This window comes from Aotus nancymaae, unplaced genomic scaffold (genome assembly GCF_030222135.1).
Source record: "Aotus nancymaae isolate 86718 unplaced genomic scaffold, 86718_ANA_hifiasm-v0.15.2.pri h1tg000040l, whole genome shotgun sequence".
Taxonomy (NCBI): Eukaryota; Metazoa; Chordata; class Mammalia; order Primates; family Aotidae; genus Aotus; species Aotus nancymaae.
In genome coordinates, this window is record NW_026988454.1 from 54,824,224 (window position 1) to 54,831,339 (window position 7,116).

Here is a 7,116-nt window from a genome sequence, read left to right on the forward strand (position 1 = left end):
ATTCAACAGTGCTTTATGGTAAAAACTCAATAAACTATGTATTAATGGAATGTATCTCAAAATAATAAAAGCTATTTACAACAAATCCACAACCAATATCATACTGAATGGGCAAAAACTGGAAGCATTCCCTTTGAAATATGGCATTAGACAAGGATGCCCTCTGTCACCACTCCTATTCAATATAGTATTGGAAGTTCTAGCCACAGCAATCAGGCAAGAAAAAGAAATAAAGGGTATTGAATTAGGAAAGGAGGAAGTCAAATTGTCTCTATATGCAGATGACATATTTAGAAGACCCCCATCATCTCAGCCCAAAATCTCCTGAAACTGATAAGCAACTTCAGCAAAGTCTCAGGATACTAAATCAATGTGCAAAAATCACAAGCATTTCTATACACCAATAACAGAATAACAGAAAGCCTAATTAAAAGTGAACTCCCATTCAAAATTGCTACAAAGAGAATAAAATACCTAGGAATACAACTAAAAAAGGATGTAAAGGACCTCTTCAAGGAGAACTACAAACCACTGCTCAAGGAAATAAGAGAGGACACAAACAGATGGAGAAACATTCCATGCTCATGGTTAGGAAGAATCAATATCGTGAAAATGGCCATACTGCCCAAAGTAATTTATAGATTCAATGCTATCACCATGAAGCTACCAATGACCTTCCTTACAGAACCGGAAAAAAAAAAACCTTAAACTTCATATGGAACCAAAAGAGAACCTACATAGCCAAGACAATCCTAAGCAAAAAGAACAAAGTTAGGGGCATCATGCTGCTGGACTTCAAACTACACTACAAGGCTTCAAACTTTACTACAAACTATACTACATAGTAACTAAAGCAGGATGGAACTGGTACCAAACCAGAGATATAGACCAATGGAACAGAACAGAGGCCTCAGAGGCAATGCCACACATCTACAACCATCTGATCTTTGACAAACCTGACAAAAGAAAGCAATGGGCAAAGGATTCCCTGTTTAATAAATGGCTTTGGGAAAACTGGCTAGCCATGTGCAGAAAGCAGAAACTGGACCCCTTCCTGACACCTTACACTAAAATTAACTCCAGATGGATTAAAGACTTAAACATAAGACCTAACACCATAAAAACTCTAGAAGAAAACCTAGGCAAAACCATTCAGGACACAGGCATAGGAAAGGACTTCATGACTAAAACACCAAAAGCATTGGCAACAAAAGCCAAAATAAACAAATGGGATCTAATTAAACTCCAGAGCTTCTGCACAAGCAAAGGAAACATTCATTAGAGTGAACTGGCAACCAACAGAATTGGAAAAAATGTTTGCAGTCTACCCATCTGACAAAGGGCTAATATCCAGAATCTATAAAGAACTAAAACATATTTACAAGGAAAAAAACAAACAAACCCATTCAAAAGTGGGTGAAGGATGTGAACAGACACTTTTCAAAAGAAGACATATATGAGGCCAACAAATGTGAAAAAATGCTCATCATCACTGGTCATTAGAGAAATGCAAATCAAAACCACATGAGATACCATCTCACACCAGTTAGAATGGCGATCATTAAAAAATCTAGAGACAACCGATGCTGGAGAGGATGTGGAGAAATAGAACACTTTTACATGGTGGTGAGAGTGTAAATTAGTTCAGCCATTGTGTAAGACAGAGTGGCAATTCCTCAAGGATCTAGAAATAGAAATTCCATTTGACCCAGCAATCCCATTACTGTGTTTACACCCAAAGGATTATAAATCATTCTATTATACAGACACATGCACACATATATTCATTGTGGCACTGTTTACAATATCAAAGACCTGGAACCAACCCAAATTTCCATTGATGATAGACTGGACAAAGAAAATGTGGCACATATGCACCATGGAATACTATGCAGCCATAAAAAACGATGAGTTCATGCCCTTTGTAGGGACATGGATGAATCTGGAAACCATCATTCTCAGCAAACTGACACAAGAATAGAAAAATCAAACACTGCATGTTGTCACTCATAGGCAGGTGTTGAACAATGAGAGCACATGGACACCGGGAGGGGAGCATCACACAATGGAGTCTGTTGGTGGGGTAGGAGAGGGACAGCCAGTGGGTGATGGGGAGGTTGGAGAGGGATAACCTGGGGAGAAATACCAGATATAAGTGACAGGCAGATGGAGGCAGCAAACCACCTTGCCTTGTAAGTACCTATACAACAATCCTGCATGATCTACACATATACTGCAGAAACTAAAGTACAATTAAAAAAAAATCTTCTGAAATGAATAAGCAATTATAGCAAGGGTGCAGGATACAAGATTATTATACAAAAGTCAAGTGTTTTTCTCTATTCTAGCAACAAACAGGTGAAATTTAAAATTAAAAACAAAATACCATTTTCATTAGCACCAAGAAAAATAAAATACTTAGACATAAATCTAACAAAATATGTATAAAGATCTATTTGAGGGAAACTACAAAACTCTGATGAAAGAAATCAAAGGACTAAAAACATAGATATTCCATGTTCACGAAGACTCAATATTGTGAGATGTTAGTTTTTCCCAACTTGATCTATAGGTTCAATGAAATTGCAATCAAAATCCCAGCAAATTATTTTGAAGATATGAACAAGCTGATTCTAAAGTTTATATGGAGAAGCAAAAGACCCAGAATAGCTGGCACAAATTGAAGAAGAACAAAGTAAGAGGACTAACATTATTAGACTGCAAGACCTATAATAAAACTAGTAAGACAGAATTTCTAACAAGAAAGGCCACAAGGGGTGGGATAAGCATGTCCTGAGGTGGGAGATATTTCCTATTTTGCTTCTAGTGAGGCAGGACTGGTCATAAGAGGATCTGGCAACTAACCCTGATGTTTCATAGATGCCAGGACAGAGAGCCAGTTTGGTGTCCAGATAGAGACAGAGCAGAACAAAAGCTGTCCACATGGACAGCATGTCCTGTAGTCATTGGTCTGATTAGCTGCCTCACATACCACAAGCAGCTTCAATACAAGAGCAGAGTTACACTCACCTGATATCCAAGATTTCAGCACAAATTAATGATGAATGAATTAAATAGCTAAACTGGCCTGGCACCTATTATCAGTAATATCAGGCCCATATTATAAAGAAAAAAATTTCAATAATATTTAGGATTATAAAAGTTTCACCTAAGAAATGACAAGCCTCCAGTATGCTTGGGTCTGCAGTGACCCTGTGAATTCATATAGTGCTTGCCAGAACAGTTTTGAAATGGTTTGAGGCCTTGCCCTGCTCCATGTAGAGCAAGGTTATAGAAATTTCAGACAATGAAAAGAGAAAAAAAAGAAATGACAAGAATAATGTAACCACAACCACAACCCAGTTCACAGGTTCATAGTTTATAAAATGTAACTATTCGATGGTAAATATCCAGATAGAATAAATATCTTTGAATTTCATAATGGAAACAATGCTTGGGCTACAGTACGAAAGGCCATGTCACCTCTACTTATATTCTAAAATGATTGCCAAATGTTCTTCATTTATACAATACCCTGAGCAGAGGACAGGGAGCCTGGTTGATGCTAAAAAAGAAGAGGAGAAACTGTATGATGAGCCTGTGAGTTACTTCATACTTCAAACACAGAAATAAAGAGCCGCATTGAGATCCCTTTGAAATTAAGAGCCAAGGTTCAGTTTCAGAGCTAAGACTGAATTTCAGAGCTCTTGGCCTCCATTTCTTGATTCAATCCAAGATGCAAATTTACCTGCCATTTATTATCATAACTAATCTAAGTATTAACTCACACTTCAAGGTCTGTGGGAGGAAATTGGTATACAGTATTCACTTTCAACTATCCTAACATTTTGAATTTGATGACATGTGACTCATCTATCCCATTCTAAAGTCTTTCTAAAATCTCAAGGAAGTTTTGCAGCTAATCTTTTATTTTGCTGATTTTTCCTTGAAAAAGTTAATATACATATGCAAATATATATTTTTGAATATAATTTTTAATTAAAGTTTTCTTAACTGCCTGAAAAATAACTAGCATTTCTTAGACTAGGTAATTTTACACATGGTAATTCTAATTCTCACAACAACCCTCTTGAAAATTACTATCATTATATCCATTTTACAAGTGGAGAAACTGAGGTTCATAGAATCTAAGCAGTGTGCCAAGGTAAACACTCCTAGTTTGTGGCTGTGGTGTGATCTGCTGAACTCCAAGTTCTTCCCCTTTTTCTCCAACTGCTACACCAGGAAAATCTAGCAATGTTTTTGAAACTCTAGTTAATCTACATTTTTATCTTCCTGATTTTTGCCATATCATCACCTCACTTAAGTAAGTGAAATTACCTTAAACACACTTATTTTTGAAAAAAATGTTTATTGCTGTGTAACTGAAAAATCACTAACACTTATTATAAATAGTAACTATAAAAATATATAAGATAAAAAACATGACAAGGTTATCAAACAGGAGCTATAAAGTATAAAATAAAGTCATATAATATTAAAGTTAATTAATTTTAAATTCATCTAACTGAAAAAAATCTCTCCCATCTATTCTAAATCTGATAAATTTTTGTTAAAAGAAAAAAGAAAGAAAACTTTTCACTTAGCCACCCATGGATATAATCTTGTTAGAGAAAATGCTTAGAAAGTTTGTTCATCAAGGGTTTCTTTGTGCTTCTTGAATGTGTGAAATATTTTTAGTGCATTCTTTTCTTTTCTTTTCTTTTCTTTTCTTTTTTTTGAGACAGGGTCTGGCTCTGTCACCCAGGCTGGAGTGCAGTGGTGTCATCTCTGCTCACTCCAACTTCCATATCCTGGGTTCAAGCAATTCTGGTTTTTCAGCTTCCCAAGTAGCTACGTTTACAGTAATGTGCCTGAATTCCTGGCTAATTTTTGTAGTTTTAGTAAAGACAGAGTTTTGCCATGATGGCCTGGCTGGTCTTGAACTCCTGGCCTGAAGTGGTTTGCCTGCCTAAACCTTCCAAAGTGCTGTGGTTATAGACATAAGGCACCACTCTCAGCCTAGTGCATTCTTTAGGTAATGTCATAACCAGGTTGCCTAGGAAAAAATAAATACAAGAATCCAACTCATCTTGATCAAGGTGGGTATTCTGCTGATAATCTTGTCTTTTGAAACATACGTTTGGTTGTTCAAATAAGCAAATAAGTCTCAAAGTGATATAAATTGCAAAGCAAGATGCTGATACCACATGATCATTGCAAATTTTCCTGGAGGAAAATTTGAAGTTCCTCAGACAATTTGCATAGATGAGAGGTCTTTCTGAGAAAACACTAACCACAGTCACTTTGCTTTGAGAAAAAAGTCAAAGATGCATAAGCCTGACTTTAATTTGTCTGATGAGTTTAACAGCCTCACTAAATGCTCTAAAAACTCCTCTGGGTTATTCAAGAAAGGAAAGCTTGCTTGTGCATGCAATAAGTAGAATTTGTTCAGGTGTGTCTGCTTGAATTCAGACAAATGTCTTCTTAAAAAAACTTAAATTACTCACTCACAATTTATGTTCTACATCGTCGTTCATCATAAACTTGCCAATGGGTTTAAAACTCTTCTTCAGTTGCAAGAATTGTGAAGTGTGACAAAACACGTTTTGATGGATGCTTTTATTTTCAGCTTGTATCTGAGAAAAATATGTGTAAGGCTGAGTTCATAATATAAATGATTCCCTCAGTTTGCAATGAGTTTAAGGCATAGAAGTTAACAACTATTGCTTTATTTTTGGCCATAATTTTAAGGCTACCACAATCTATGTTATTTTATAAAATTTCTAGATCATTTTTTCTAGCATTTTATTTTCTAGAAATTTTGATGACTAATACATTTTTGAAAATATAAAACAAGCAGCAGTTTTAATCACTTTTAAGGATTATGCTAGTTTTTAATGATCAGCAGCTACTCTCCCTGCCCCAAAAAAAGCCAAGGATAAGACCAAGATTATTTTTCCAGGTTTTACTGTATTTATGGTCTAGTCAGAGTTAGTAGCTCTTGCTTTTTTTTTATTATTATTATTATGCTTAAGTTCTGGGATATATGTGCAAAACGTGAAGGTTTGTTACATAGGTATTTAAGTGCCATGGTGGTTTGCTGTACCCATCAACCCATCATCTATGTTAGGTATTTCTCCTAATGTTATCCCTCCCCTTACTTCTTTTTTTTTTTTTTTTTTTTTTTTTTTGTCTGAAACGGAGTTTTGCTCTTATTACCCAGGCTGGAGTACAATGGCACGATCTCTGCTCACCGCAACCTCCGCCTCCTAGGTTCAAGCAATTCTCCTACCTCAGCCTCCCGAGTAGCTGGGACTACAACCTGCACCACCATGCCCAGCTAATTTTTGTATTTTTAGTAGAGACGAGGTTTCACCATGTTGACCAGGATGGTCTCGATCTCTTGACCTAGTGATCCACCTGCCTCGCCTCCCCTTACATCTAACCCCCGACAGTGCCTGGTGTGTGATGTTCCTCTCCCTGTGTCCATGTGTTTTTGTTGTTCAACTCCTACTTATGAGTGAGAACATGTGGTGTTTGCTTTTGTGTCCCTGTATTTGCAGAAGAATGATGGTTTCCAGTTTCATCCATATCCCTGCAAAGGACATGAACTCATTCTTTCTTATGGCTGCATAGTATTCCATGGTGCATATCTGCCACATTTTCTTTATCCAGTCTATCATTGATGAGCATTTGGGTTGGTTCCAAGTCTTTGCTTTTGTAAATAGTGCTGCAATAAATATACATGTGCATGTGTCTTTACAGTAGAATAATTTATAATCCTTTGGTTATACACCCAGTAATGGGATTGCTGGGTCAAATGGTATTTCTAGTTCTAGATCCTTGAGGAATCACCACACTGTCTTCCACAATGGTTGAGCTAATTTATACTCCCAGCAACAGTGTAAAAGCATTCCTATTTCTCCACATCCTTTCCAGCATCTGTTGTTTCCTGACTTTTTAATGATCTCCATTCTAACTAGTGTGAGATGGTATCTCATTGTGGTTTTGATTTGCATTTCTCTAATAACCAGTGATGATGAGCTTTCTTTCATGTTTATTGGCCACATAAATGTCTTCTTTTGAGAAGTGTCTGTTCATATCCTTCCCTCA

At 36.5% G+C, this 7,116-nt stretch overlaps 1 non-coding gene across 1 annotated transcript; it reads left to right on the forward strand.

Moving 5' to 3' along the window:
• The first annotated feature begins 3,177 nt into the window (after window positions 1-3,177).
• Window positions 3,178-3,310, forward strand: LOC135268581 (small nucleolar RNA SNORA9). The gene has a single exon (XR_010336885.1). It is a non-coding gene; the product is annotated as a small nucleolar RNA SNORA9 (small nucleolar RNA).
• Window positions 3,311-7,116: the final 3,806 nt, after the last annotated feature.